Source organism: Chamaea fasciata, unplaced genomic scaffold (genome assembly GCF_029207755.1).
Source record: "Chamaea fasciata isolate MVZ Bird 193981 ecotype frontalis unplaced genomic scaffold, bChaFas1.0.hap1 SCAF_18, whole genome shotgun sequence".
Classification (NCBI taxonomy): domain Eukaryota; kingdom Metazoa; phylum Chordata; class Aves; order Passeriformes; family Sylviidae; genus Chamaea; species Chamaea fasciata.
In genome coordinates, this window is record NW_027094103.1 from 10870665 (window position 1) to 10885498 (window position 14834).

Here is a 14834-nt window from a genome sequence, read left to right on the forward strand (position 1 = left end):
ATGTACAGAGTAAATCTGCCACAGGAAGGTAGATTTAAGCCTCGAGCAGGAGTCCTCGCCTGTGTACGGTCAGTCAACATAGCTGGACTTTTTCTATAGCTTTTTTTCCCCCTTTTTTTTTTCCTCTTTTTTTTTTTTTTTGATGCTAGACCACTGCCATACAAAGATCCGTAACTTAATCTTAACAAGATCCACTTTGTCTCGCAAACTTAAGAGAGAAGTGGTGATACAGATCATATATATATTTATAGCCATTATTTTAAAAAAGAGTAACAACTTCACCTTCAGAGCTCCATTCAACTATGGTGTGCGGGTAAGTAAACCCTTTTGCCCTTGCAGAGGAACAAATAGCCCAGGCCTGTAGCTAATGGTATTGTCCTGGGTGGAAAGATCCCAATGGTCGTCTGAAAGCGGTGGCGATCTCCTTCTCCTCAGAAACACCTAACAGTGCCTCTGAAACGTCTGTTTTCAGGGAGGGATTTGATTTTTCTTTCTGCACAAAGCTCTTGGTCGTCCTCAGCCCTGGGTGGGTTTGGGTTTGGTTTTTTTTTTTTTGTGCGGAGAGACGCTGTGAATCCATTGCAGGCATTACGTGGCTGTTAAATTGAAAGCACCAAAAAAAAAAAAAAAAAAAAAAAAGAATAAAAAAATCTGCCTGTGAACAGTAAGATGTTAGTGAAGTTGATGTTAAAAAAGGCGAGAAGGCGGTGGTGGTGGTAGGGATCCCTTACATGTTTTATCCGTCTAATTACAGAAGCTCGACAAAAAACAGGCAACAAAATGGGGGGGTGTTTTTCACGACGGTGAGTCTTAATGGCGGATGTCTCCCTAGAAAGCACTGTAAAATCCTTCATACCGAGAGGCAGTGACTTGGAGAGAGGGGGGAAAAAGGAGGTCTGGAAGTATATCCAAAATGAGGGAGTTTCCTTCCAAGTGAGGGACCCTTTGCAGCCTGAGTGTTACAGATGGAGAGCCGTGACGCAGTTGATATTCACAGAAGTTGTGCTTTAGTGCCGCCACCCAGCCCACGAAAATGGCCTCCCCGCCGAATTCTGGTGGGTTTATTATGTGAAAGGCTGCGGCAGCACCGCGTCCCGGGCGGCGGGAGGGGCGGCCGGCGGCGGGCACGGCGCTCCCGGTCGCGCTCCGTGTTGTGTGAGGGCAGCCGCCATCATGGCTTCTCCTTCCCTTCGGCGCCGCGTTCTCCTCAGCGCTGGGCGGTGGCGCGGCGGGCTCTCCCCCCCCTGCCTCCCGGCGCTCCGCGTCCCGGGCGCTGCAGGGAAATGGTGGATTTGGGGTGGTTTGGGTTTGTTGGGGGTTTTTTTTTTTCCCTTTCCCGCCCCCCCCTTCCCCCAGCACTTTGTGAGGGGCTGTGGAAGGGCGAAGCCGGGCAGGCAGCGGCGGCTTTCTCCTCGCGCTCAACATGGCGGGAGCGCCCTGCGGCAGCGGCGCTGGCAGTGCTCCAGCCGGGCCGGGCGGGGGGGCGGCCGGCCGGGAGGACAAAGGCAGCTCGGATAATGCCGGCGCAGCCCCGGCTGCTATAAATAACACTGCCCTTCCCCCGCCGCAGCCTCCCGCTCTCTTTATAAACACCGAGCCATGGAAGTCGCCTAATGCAAAGGGGGGGGGAAAAGAGGAACAAACAACAACACCCCCCTTCTCCCCACACGCACAAACACCGGGGGAAAAAGATAAAATGCACAAAAAAATTAAAGCCCAGGCAGTGTGGGGGACGGGGGGAACCAGCAGCGCTGGCCGCGGGAGGGGCCGGGCGGCGCCGCCACCTCCCCGCCCGGAGCGGGTGCGCCGGGGGGAGCGCGGCCGCCGCTCCCCGTCACATGGCTCTTTGTTGTTTTCCTTCTCTGCCTCTCCTGGGCTGTTCCCCCCTCCGCCATCACCCAGCCGGGGCAGCGCTGCCCTGCCTCCTCCGGCCTGCAGCGCCGAGCTCCCCGGGCCCGCACGGGCAGGGCTGGCGCGGAGCCGGTGCCGCGCTGCAGTGGAGCCGCCATGGCCCGATGAGGTGTTACATGTGGCGTCTTTTTTTTTTTCCTATTTTTTTTCTTTCTTTTTTTTTTTTTTTTCTTTCTCCTTGTGATTTGTTTTTTGGTGGGATTTTTTCCCCCCCCGAGCAGATTCTGCTGCAGCTCGCTTTGGGTGGAGGCTGTGGGTTATCTCGGAACTTCACAAGCCTCGCTGTGCTCCGCGGGGAATTGCAGCTTGTGCTCACTGCAGACCCAGAGTAGGTGAGCCAGGAAAGCCTGGCTTGAGCAACCACTTCAGAGGGCAGGACAGGGAGGAAAAGCAAACACTGTAGAGAGGTGGCCTCCCTGGTCAGGCTAGAGCAGGACCGTCCTGCGGACTCTGAGGGAGGGTGAAGGTAAGTGGCTGCTTGGCAGAGGCTGTCTGCGGGAGCGGCATGTGCCGGGCAGGGTGCGCCCTGCCCGCAGTTCCTGCGGCTCAGCACCAGCCGCTCCGTGGGTTTGTACAACCTGTGCTGTGGTATGTGCCGAGGCTCAAGGTTGTTTCCCTGCGAGGGAGCAGGGTGCTGCCGCGAAGGAGGCACCGCAGCCCGCGCCTTTCGCAACAACTGCGCTCATCGCTCCATTCCTCGCTCCCCCCCTCGCTCCTCACCGGGTCAGGCTCTATGTCGAGAACAAGCGACAAACCGTCCGCACTAAACAGAACACGTTCCCATGGAGGGGGAGAGAACCAAACAAACCAACAACAAAACCAAAGCGCTTTCTGCAGTGCCACGCTGGCGTTGCAGCGCTGCGAGCCCTGTCGGGGGCTGCGGCGCTCGGAGCCGGGGCCGCCCGAGCCGCCGCTCGGTCCCTGCCCGGCCGGGAGCGCCGGGCCCGCGCTGGAGCCAGCGCTGAGCACCCGGCCCGGGTCACGGCGGCTCCCAGTGACCGTCTGCTGGCTAAATCGGAAGGAACGGTGACGTTGTTCTTAGCTGAACACCATTAAAATGCTCCTCTGGTATCTCTCAATAGAGGTGAAAAGCATTTCAGCTTCCTGGAAATGGCCGAAAGAGGCGACGTGTAGATCAAAGTACGGCGCAGAGCTGGGCTCGTGTTTGCAGGGGTTTTTGAACTGTAGTGAAAAGGTTTCTGCAGCTTGCATCGTAATGAGTTAAGTCAGCACGTGAAGCGACTAAAAAAGGCATATTTAAACAGCATCGGGCTATTAACCTTCCTGGGATTTAAGATTTATGTTTAAATATATGTTTTGCTGTTAGCAATACCAGCATTTAAACCGTAACGTTGATCTGTTCAACCCTGAAGCAAGCCAGCTCTGCCTAACGCAGCTTTGAAGCGACACAGCCAGACCATAATACTGTGGGAGCTTAGACAGCTTTGTCTGTACTCGCATCTCTCTGCATGTTTTTCCAGGACTCTGATCTTTGTCTGCGATTAATCATTGTCCAGGACTGCTGTTCCCGGTGGTAGAATCCATGAAGTGCTCCAGCTGGGAGAGGTCCTAACGCGTGTGCCTGGCGCTGCGTACGTGCAAAGCAGGGCCAGAAATTGCTGGGGCAGCAGGCGCTGGACAGCGAGCCTGCCGTGCCGCCCCAGTGAGTTGTGTGGGTCCTCAGCACTTCTGCAAGTTGTTTTTGTAAGTCTGAGCCGAAAATTTCTTTCCGTTTTTTAGCGTTTCTAAATGAGTATAATGTTTAGTGTAGTTTAAAAGTCACCAAGGCAGTTGAGACCAGTTGTGCTCTCAGAGTGGGTGGTTTCATGGCTGAACCTCGTATCTGAAAAGCGAAATGTTCTGGTACACTGTGTTTAAATCCCAGAAAGGTCAAACCAGACTTTCATACTTGAGTTAGACTGACCCTGGTTTGCTGCGTGAGACTCTTTAGATAAAGAGATCTTTCAGGGAAAAGTGGGGAGGGGGGGGGTGAGAGGAAGATTTTTTTTCTCTGAACAGCTTGTGGTGATTCTGTGCACATTCTTGAAGCAAAGGAGTTTGTTCTTGCCCACAGCGTCCCTGCCTGGCATTGTTGAGTGGAAAACTCTTATGCTAATTATATCACTGTCTGTTATCAATAAGAAGTGATTTAATTTCTTTGGCAAAGTGTTGCAACAAGAGCAAATTAGATTGAGAGGCAAAGTGAAATAAAAAAATATGCAGCTGTTCTGCCAAACAATGATCCTGACTGTTTACAACATTTTGTTTTAGACTGCCTTGTACACAGAATCCTTTATATTGAAGGTTTTCAAGTCACAATCCACTGCTTGTGCAAGGAAACTAGATTAATAGATTATAAAAGACAAAAGAGACCAAGGTTCATCTGGTTCAACTTCCTGCATTATGCAGGTCTCTGGATTTTTGTGAAGCTTTTGCTTTGTCTCATTTGAAAGAATTTAACTGCAGCATAGCTGCATCTTAGATAAAGATCAGATTTTCATTTTCAAATGGACTGCGGAAGGGGATAAAATAAGGGTTAATAGTTTCCATCAAAAATCTACCTGACAGACTAGAAATCAAAGTACCTTTTTAAACTTGTCTAGTTTCTGCTTTCAGTTTCTGCATGTGTCTGTCCCTCAGTCTCCTTGGCAGAGGAATGCTCCATGACCAGATTTCCATCTCCTCGTAGCTGTGTGCAAGTTGAGCATTTAAACACTCCGTTGCAGGCTGCAGAGCTCCCCCTCGGGTCCATCTTTACTAATCCTGTAATTGTTCCTGCCCCAGTTTGTCACCATTTTGATCTGGGCAGAAGGGGACAGAGCCATCGGCAGTGACCATGCCCGAGCCGACAGCCCTCCTGGCTCAGATCTGTGTGTCAGGCATCCAGGGATTACTCCAGCCCATGTTCAGCTGGTTTCCCAGCAGGGCTGCTAAAACACTCTCGGATCTGCTCCTTCTTAGGATGACAACCCTGTACTGTAGGATTGTGCTCTTTGTTTTGCATGTATGGCTTTACTCTGGTCCTCTTGAAAATTCTTAGCGTTGCTGCTTTGCAGTGGCCTTTTTTAAATTAATGTTTTTATTTGATACTCCCTCTTGATACTGCTTGGTGTCACCTACAAACTTGGTTGGTTATGATTTTATGTTTTCTTCCAGATAAACAACCTATCTGCACTGTGGGCGTTTCCTGGTTCCGGGTGTGTGTACACACACCTCAGCTGTGTCAATATTGTGTCAGGAGGAGGTCTGGTTCTGCACCATCCCTTGCCACACCCCAGTTGCACGGGAAGAAAGCCCAGTTTAGGAGCTGGAAGGGAGCCAGAGGCACACTGCAACACTTGCCTGCCCTGGTGTCTATTATGTAGCCATTAAATAATGCAGAGCACAAAACAGGTGGTTGCAGGACCCATAAAAGAAAGATGAGAGGTCTGGAGCAGGGTGGTTACAAAGTACATTTTGAGACCTTCCTGTTAGACGGGGTTTTTTAGAGGTGATGCCTCACTACATACTCTGTATCCAGCTGTTCATTCAAGACCTAAATACACTAGGGACTTCTTCCCCTCTGCCAAATTTGATTGAGATTGGAGGAAGGAGGGGGGAAAATTACACAGAACCACACAGTCCCATTAGACAGCTTTATTTTTAGGAAACCAGGCTAAGAATATCCAAGGAATATCGAGTAGGAATATGGACAGGGTATTTGTCTGTTCAGATTTTCGTGCCATGAAATTTTTCATTCCTTCCTAAGAACAGCAGATGATCTGTCTGGGGAATTGTCAGCCAGAATAAGCAACCTGCTGACAGATTTCACCTGTGTCCCAGCACGCTCTGAGGATGCATGGGATGTGAGCCTTGAACAATGACAGGGAATCACTAGGCTGTGCTGCTTGGCTGCCGAGGTGCAGGGATGCATGGTGACACCCAACAGTGCAACAAACATTTACTGTGTTTAAGATCCAGACAAATTTTGATGGATAGGTTGGCTATTTGCCAGAGCTGGGGGGGTGTTACTTTTTAAGCTGTATGTGATCATATTTATTTCTGCAAGTATTATGACAAAGCCACCTCTGTAAGGTAGGGAAGTGAGTTCTTTCAGAGATCTAATCTTTCTTAAGCTATAAAGGAATAAAGAAGCTGTTTCAACACCTGACTTGCAGAATGTTTTGTGTTGCTTCTTGCCTATTGAAATGCAGCTGCTATTGAAATGCTGTCATCCTATCAGGATGTAGAACTGGTTATTTTTTAGAATGCTTTCAAGCTTATAAAAATAATGAAATAAATCAAGACGCTTGGCAATTCTAATCAGCATTCTAAAGCCATCGAATTACAAAACAATTCAGTGCTTCATGGCCCCTGAACAGTACAGTTTCACAAAAAATAAAAGAGAAAGAATGAAAAGAACGTACCATTTAAAGACGCTGGGCACTTACAAAGCTTTCATCAAAAGGAAATGAAGATACAAATAAGTAATCTAAAAGGATATTTGTGCATTAAATTACTTGTGTCTCTGGACACTTCATTAAACAGTCTGGATATGATGGTAGCTGGGGACCTGGGAGCCATTTTAACACATGCAGCACATACAAGGAACATTCTGATTATAAGTGATGGAGTATAAAACGCTGCAGCCAGAAACCGATGACAAAGATCAAATGGAATGAGTTCAGCCTACAAATCAGAGCTGTGTCTTCCCACTGGAGCGATGTGACACGAGACCAGGACTTTGTTTTGCCCTTGACATTGCCACCACCGCTCTCAATCCTGCAGTTAAGGATTTGCATCTTGACTTATTGTTTGACAGGACAGTGGGGAGTGCCCCAGCTGGTCCCCCGAGCCCTGGGTTGCAGCCGAGTGATCCCGAAGGCGCCGGGTGGGTGAAGGCTGTGCCGTCCCTGGCTCCCTGTGCTGCTGCGCTGTAGCAGCTCCCAGTTGCTAAGCAGCTGCAGGGTTGTCTCTGCCTGTGCAGTACGAGGGGAGCAGCACGGGTTCCCCTTGATCGCTGGAGAGGAGCCGGCAGCATGGAGACGGGAGCAGTGGCCATGGCAAAATCGTTCCGTTCCTGGCTGGCTCACGGAGCCGCTGGCAGAAACGCTGGAGCGGGGAGAAGGGACACTCGGTGGAGCAGGGGGTGGCAGGAGGGGAGGGGAGAGCCAGCATATGTGCACAGCGGAGGTTACAAAGACAGCAGATCCTGGCAGAGCAGGGGGGCACACACCGAGGAGAAAGGAATGGGAGAGAGGCCAAAGGCACAGTTCAGAATTTGAAAAAAAAAAAACAAACCAACAACCAGGAGGAGAGTGTGGCATATGGAGAGGGGAAATAAAGCAGAACTTGCACAGCCTGCGAATAATTGAATTGAATAACAGGAAGAGGGAAGGAGCTTGATTCATTACTGCCCTTCACCTTGTGGAGACAGCTACACCCAGGAAGAGGAGGTGTGGAATACAACAGCATCCTTCATGTTTCACACTGAACTGTAGGTTTTACATTTCAACCCCTGCCATTTGTGATTTTCTCCTTTCACGGCCCATGCCTTTTGTTCAGCCTTTACTCCTGCAGGCTCTGTTCTTATCTTTGCTTTCTGAGTTATTTTTGAACTTGCTTTACCTTTGGGGTTTTCTTCCTTTTTTAGGTAAACTTTAAATTAAAATACCCCTTCCAGGTATTTTCATTGTTTTAACCTTCAAGAGGGCAGGCCATTGCTAGTTTCTAACTGAAGTTTGTTTCCACTAAATCCACACAGGCATTGCTGCATTTCTGCCTGTCTCTCTCCTGGGAGCTGCTGATGCAGGACAGGGTTCTCTTTGCTCCCTGACACCTTCCCCTGAGCATTTTTCCCTTTCCTGGGCAGTGCCTGCCAGCAGTCCGGAACGACTCGCAGTTAGCGGCGTGCAGGAAGTGGTTCCTGTGGCAATAAATTATCACAAGCGCCTGACGTGTTGCATAAAGAGGAGTGAAAAAAGTGTCCCAAGGTTCTGCAGGGGGTTCTGACCGAAAGGGATCCTCAGTTCCATCACCACTGCCCACATGAAAAGGCACTTCATGGTGTCAGTGCTTAACGTGCAATTGCCTGTGGAATAGGAAATGCCAGTGGAGCTGGCAGGGAAGCAGGAAAGCTGGACATTCCTCTGCTCCAGGCACAGGACTGAGGGGCACGGCTTGTACAGCAGGGTGGGGAGAGGAATTTAAGCTCCTGCAGCTGTTGCTCTGCTGTGACCGGCCCAGGCTTGCTTGGAGGCCTTTCGACTGAGAACACTTTTCTCCAGGTCCAAAACTGAGTCCTAAAAGGAAAATGGAGGTGCCCACTTGGACTTAGAGTGAAAATTATTTGCTCTGGATGCTGTGTGTGTAGTTCAAGCCAATAAAGTACTTGACAAATACACGGCCAGATGTTTTCTGTAACTTAGAAAATTTTTGTCTAAGATGTCTGATTCGTGGGGATGCTGTATTTGCTTCCTTCTTCCATTTGCTTGGAGCTCTTATCTTTGAACAGGCACTGCCTGTACTATTGTTAGACTCCCAAGACCATTAAAGGTCTTGGGGCACTGACATTTTACAAGCAGATCCAGCTGCCACTCACACAGGGGCATTTTTAGCCTTATGAGAGATGTAAGTTTAATTAGAACAGTTTTAACCAGGAAATCTCCCAACCTTAAGAAATCAGAGCTACTATGTTAATCCCAATAAGCAATGAGGAACTTGACAATGTGCCCGATGTTATGAGGAGATTCAGGAAGGGTGAGATGTGTGTAGGAAGGGTGAAACGCACAGGAAATGTGCCATCAAGGACAGAGGTGTGGAGCAGGGCAGGGCAGCATGCCAGACCCAGCACTGTCAGCTTGGGTCTGACCTGTGCCTGCCCCCAGCATCCCACACCTCTGCTTGAACACCTTCCTGACCCGCTCTGGTGACTCTCAGCGAGGACATCCAGCCAGGCCACTCTGCACTGTCAGCACAACCAGCTCCCACAAACCAGGCACAGGCCAAGAATCACAGCTCTAAAGCAAACATCACTCAATTACAACCTGGTTTTATTTCCAGCGCCTCAAGTTATTAATTAACCTGCTCTGAGCATCGCTGTTCCTGTCAGGGTTTGCTCTGGCCAGGTTATGACTGCTCTCAGGTCTGAGAAAAAATTCATTCTGGGCCTGTTATTTGCCTGGCCTTGCTCTGACGAGCCACAAGCTCCTCTAGCTCCTGCCAAACCTCCACCTCTATGAATGAGCATCTTGCCAGCAAGAAAACGACAGAGGAAGTGCTTCCCGCTTAGCTCTAGCCATACATCCAACACTCTGCAAAAAACCGGCAGAAATTGTGGTGTCCCCCATATACACAGAGGATTTTATCATCTCTTCAGTCTGCCATTGCTGCCTTCCTGTGGGAAGTTTGCACAGACAACAGAGAGGAGGATGCGGACTTCACGTTAACTGCCCTTTAATGTCAGTGCTATGCATTACTCAGCAAGAACATGTCCCTATTTCATCCACAGTCCATCCTCTTATAGCCTACTTCACCGTCTTTTATTCTCCCCCTATGAATATTCCCAGTTTCCCCACATCCTTGTCCAGAAGGTTTGAGAGCTTCCTGCCTGGGCCAGGTGCAAGAGTGCAGGAATGAGGTGTTGATCAAAGCCTGACTCATGACTCTGTAAAACACACACTTGTTCAGGCTGCACTGTAGCTCACACAGTGAAAAGCATATTTAGGAAGCCAAGCTCGGGTTCACTTAAACTTGATGTTCTCTACAGCCACACAAAAAAGTACAACTCCACATGCTTCAGGTTTAGAGAAATCTTCCAACAGAATTTTGGGGAGCGTAACATAGATTTGGCAATCCACAGTTGACTCACTCCATATTAATCCCTCCTGTGTAAGCTAAAGCAGCTGAATGCAACTCCTACCCTGGTGCTGCGGTCATCTTAATTAACACACACTCCTCTTGGGTTCAGTCTTCCTTTGTTTCTGAACCAGCAAGTACATTAAAGGAAAATATCTCTATCCACAAGGAATTGCATAATTTGGGAACGAGAGAAGGGAAAAGTGATCTGAAGGAGGCAGATACTGCAGAGAGCACTCCAATTTTGAAAAAAATATCTTCATGCTTGCTGGGTTAGGTGGAGTGTTTGGTAATGAAAACACAGGAAGGCCTAAGCCAGAGGGATTTTAGAGGTTATACTAAAGGGATTGTTTGGATACTGGCTAAGAATGCACTGTGTTGCAAGCAAAGCCATTTGTAGCCTTTTCCCCTAAATTTCCCCAAATTGCTTCCTGATGGGATGTGTTCTCTGCTGAAGATCTGCATGCAAAAGAGCATCTGATGGTGGCTAACTTCATGCAGATCTGTAGCAGACCCCATATCTCTGTCAACCACAAGCAAGGCTGTGCCTCACTCCTGAACCCGCTGCTTCTGCCTGTTCCCATGGCAAAACCCAGCCCAGCTCCCAAGGCAAACACAACTGCAGATGTCACCTGAAACGAGGCGTTCTGAATCCCTCTCTCTCTGCCAGACCTCCAGATTGCCTTCCCAGCACAGAGGCAGGGGATGAGATCCAGCATTGCTGTGGTGGCTCTGCCAGCCTGTGGTGACCAATTCCTGCCCGTGGCTCAGGGTACCCATGCCAGCACATCTGGGACACACACATCCCCAGATCCGTGGGGCAGAGCTGTGGAGGTGTTGGCAGACACTTGCCTGTTCATTTCATGCTTTTCAGAGATCACTCATTGTGTTTGATGTTCCAGAAAAGCATAGGATGATCCTAACCTTGTGTTCCCCATTTTTCACAACAGAATTTGGCTTGAGAGTTCACGCTTTAGTGAGCAACAGAAACTTGGAACTGCCTCTAAGCACCTGCTGTATCTGGATGAGATGTTACCATGCTGCTTTACTTCAGGTTTGTAAAAAGGGGTGGTTTTCCCCCACAACTGCAAAGCCAAGAACTCAGTTTCCAATGAAAGGTGAAATCAGGTATCAGGTAGGCCATATTTGGCCCACACGGCTGGCACCCCTGATTTAAAAAATACCAGAGAAAATAACTAAAAGCAGTTTGTGTTCCCTCTAAATAGCTGTTGACAAGGTAATCATGAGTGTGTGCTTTATGAATAAAGTTTGTCCAAACTACATCAGAGTGCCTGAATATTCTCTGCCTGATTTCGCTGAGTTGTGTGTCTTAATTTGTCTCACACCTCCCTTTGCAAACCCTTGTCCTGTTTTCTTTCCCAACCCTCTGAACTCCCTGGTAGCTATTGGACAGATTTTACATAGAGTTTATCCAAAAATTTCTGCACTGATTTAGTGCAGGGGCTGCTTGAGCCAAGTGAAACAGGAACTATTTCTAAGGCACGAAAAGGCAGAAAGGAAATTTTCTTATTGAAATATAATTTTTCCATATTACTTAATAGTCTAGAAAGTTAATGCCTTTCTGGCAGCACTTCCCACTGGGAAAAAAAGTATGGTTCCTACTCAGCTAAACAACAATGTAATAATGTTTTAGGTTGGGTTAAACGTCTCAGAGACTGGCAGGTGTCACAGCCACCTTGCCTTCAGTGAAAAAGGCAATTGAGAGCCCTTATGGAACAAGGGATTTACATCAGTAGGAGCTGCTACACAAAAAAACCAGGCACATGGCAAGGTTTGAATAGATGGTGAATCATGTGGCCCAAGGGATTTTTCGGGGTGGGGGCATGTGTGTAAAATATCAGGCCATGAGGACCAGATGGTTGAGCTCTGCATGTGCGAGAGGAACAGCGAGAAGCACTGCAGAAATGGAGGCTGAGAAGCAGCTGAAAGTCAAGGACGCCGGGGAGCTTCAATTTTGGAAATTGTGTGGAGGGTTTAGTGAGGGTCAGAGCAGTGTTGGCACTGCGAGCAAAAGCACAACTGAAAAACGATTTTGTTCATTTGTTCTGTAAACAGGAGGAATCACCTTGAGCCTTTGTTGCAGGCTTCTCCTCTCACACTGATTCTGTCGCCAGAACTTTGTGCTGTGTGCAGGGACAGTTCAGCTCTCCCACATCATAATTCTCCCTTCCTTCTGTGCCCTGTCCATACTTAATTCCATGGGGCAGAGACTCTCCCTCAGTAAGTCTGTGTGCACACAACAAGCAATTGTTGGCCCTGTGCAACATGTGAAATTTATCAGAGATTCACTTGACTTACTTGGTAAATCCCATTCCTTAGGGTCTGTCTTTCCTATTGTGAATTTTTCAAGGCATTTCTCTTGCTCAGTACGTGCTGTAGTGGGAATTCATAGCTGAAAACACAAGTAATTAATGTCACTGGTAATGTTAAAAAATAAATATTTAAGGCTCTGTCTTGTTATGCACTTTCTTAACTACGTTTATGAATATTTCCTTGGGCATAAATGGGGTTAGTTGTTGTTATGTGGAAGTCTTTGTAAACTGGGGTGTGTGTTATGAAAAAAAAAGTGTATTTCAAAGACATGGTTCTGAAGACAAAAGGGAAGAACAGGTCCCCATTCTTGTCCAGTTTGTGTTACCAAATGAACTAACAATATGTGTATGCAGCAGATGATGTGTGCAAACAACACTGAACCTAATCTGTGAGTCTTTTTTGGGGTATTTTCATAACTAACCTGAATTACCCATCAATACCATCCCAGACTGTTAAAGCATCTTTTAAAAATCACAAACTCCCTGCAGTTTTCCTAAGCAGTGTACTAACCTTTCACTCCTTCTTAACTTTTTCCTTGGTGATCAGGAAGCAACAAATTGGCACCAAGATTGGAGCACGGATATTTTCCATACCCCACTAATGCCCTGGGTTTGTTGTGCTCACTGAGAATCTCCACACACACATTGACCCCTGAGCTGCAGATGTGTAAGCTTTTGATGAAAGAACTTGTGACAAAATCAATATACAGGCCAAAACTGAACTAGAGAAGGACACTTGCAATTAGTAATAGAGGGTTGAATTATCTTCCATTTAAATTGGTGGCACAATTCCATTTTACATTTTGCTTTTTTTGGAGTCAGCGCAATAGGCTCAGCTTTTGCCCAAACCCAAATGATGTGCCTAAAGCACTGCATGGCTGTTAATTAAAATTAAGTACCTGAGACACTGAAATGTTGTATTTCATCCATACTAAGTTAACTCATTACAAGTAGAAAATCCATTACTTAAAAACAGAGTTTGGAGTGTTTACAGTTGTATTTGTAATCTGCTCATTTTATGTTGTTTCACCCCAAATCTAAAGGTGCACAAATCTAAAAGTTTCCTTAAGTAAAAAATGTATGAGAACACAAAGCTGTGAGAAATGTAAAGATGGTTTTGCGAGACTTGAAAAAAAAAAAAAAGAAGAGAGAAAGCAAAACCCCACAAATTAATAATGAACCACAAAATACTTTTATCCCCCCCAAAGTCCCCTTTATGGCAATAACTGACTTGGAAAAAAAAAGAACAAACCTGAATTCTTCAGTTACAGGAAGACTGTTAACTCTACCTGCTGATTGTATCATGGATAGTGTGATACTGGGTTTGAGCCAGGTCCAAATAAATCATTACGGGATAAAAAAAAATTCTTTCCTGGCCCATCCATTCCTGTGCCATCGGAATGCTCTCAGCCATCACAGTGGACAGGAGCTCATGGCTTTTCCTGTGTTCCAGATAAGATTTATAAGACTGTGGCTCGTAAAGCATTTTTTGACAGTTTCTACGTGCTTGCATCAACTTTTTTCTCAGTAAAAATGGCGAATTTTAAATAGGTGTGAATTTAACCGCTTTTTTATTATTGTAATTTGAGTTAGATGACACTTTGTTGGGTATTACAGGTCCTTCTTGTTGTCTGTTGCAGAAATATCCTTTTCTAGCTTTTTGTTTGCCCTGCGCACAAAGCAGGATCCTCCTTGCCCGAGTGCAGTGGTGTTTGTATTTGGTCTGGAAGGCCATCTAGTGACACAACCGCGCAGGGGAAAATGAAAAGCCCTACTCGAATTGTGGTTTTGTTTTGTTTTTTCGTAGTTGAATTAAACGGTCTTGCTACACCCGAGCGTGTCCTTAGGGGTTTGCTGCTATTCCCACAAGTGCCATTCAAAAAAAGAAATTAGAGGAAATTTTTATTTCTTAAAAACAAACTTACCTAAGATAGAGCACACTGCTAATTCCTGCCAGGAAAGAAATGTGCTTTTTTTTTTTTTCTTTTTCTTTTTTTTTTGGTGCTGAATGGTGGTAGATTTGCACCTGAGCAGATCTGTCCGAAACTCAGTGTCACTCCCCTGACCTGTGCATTGGAGCCAAACGCAATCCAGCAGTTGTGGTCCTCTGCTTTCCACGGTACCAAATAAACGCCACGTGGAAGCCTGGCGTCACCACATCTCTGCAATTGAAATGAGAAATCCCAGTTATTTTCGCTGTAACTCACACCTTGGGCGGTGAGCAGACGATGAGCAGAGCTGTCGGTTCTTACCCAAGCGATAAATCAGTGGAAAACAAGCAGTGAGCCACCGCCAGTGCCAGCGCCGAGGTGTCATTCCGGGGGGGTCTCGGGGGTCTCCTCCTGCCCTCACGGTCCTGGCACCGCTCGGCCTCGGGACTGGACACACATCGGAACTGGAGCGGCCCCTCAGCGCCGGCCGCTTGGAGGGACCCAGCGCGGCGCTGGAGGGGCTCCCAGTGGGAACAAATGGAAGGGGAATAAATAAATGGGGATGGGGTGTGTGGGTGGAAGGGCAAAGGGACGGAGGACGGGGCAGGGAGCCTCGAGGGCTGCCCGGCGGGACGGGCGGAGCAGCCCCGGCGTGTCTGAGGGGCCTTGCCGAGCAGCCGCAGCCTGCGGGCCGGCGGTGAGGCCCCAGGCCCGGGAGAGGCTCCCTCAGTGTCCCGGGGGGCCCGGGCGGGGCCCTGAGGCACCTGAGGCGGTGGCAGTCCCGCCGCGGCCAATCCCCGGCGGGGCGCGGGCGGCTCTGTGC

General features: G+C 48.1%; 2 long non-coding RNA genes across 4 annotated transcripts; one reads left to right on the forward strand and one right to left on the reverse strand.

Annotated features, from left to right (window-relative positions):
* Window positions 1-1201: 1201 nt before the first annotated feature.
* On the forward strand, window positions 1202-7841 carry LOC136298947 (uncharacterized). Of its 2 annotated transcripts, none has more exons than XR_010723420.1 (3): window positions 1202-3615; window positions 5068-7387; window positions 7763-7841. It is a non-coding gene; the product is annotated as an uncharacterized lncRNA (long non-coding RNA). The 2 variants fall into 2 exon arrangements; XR_010723419.1 differs by lacking the exon at window positions 7763-7841 and having other exon boundaries at window positions 1202-2377; window positions 3393-3615; window positions 5068-6061.
* On the reverse strand, window positions 6915-14717 carry LOC136298948 (uncharacterized). Of its 2 annotated transcripts, none has more exons than XR_010723422.1 (4): window positions 14333-14717; window positions 14006-14242; window positions 12067-12160; window positions 6915-7002 (listed from the first exon to the last, which is right to left on the reverse strand). It is a non-coding gene; the product is annotated as an uncharacterized lncRNA (long non-coding RNA). The 2 variants fall into 2 exon arrangements; XR_010723421.1 differs by lacking the exon at window positions 6915-7002 and adding an exon at window positions 8124-8192.
* Between the last annotated feature and the right edge of the window lie 117 nt (window positions 14718-14834).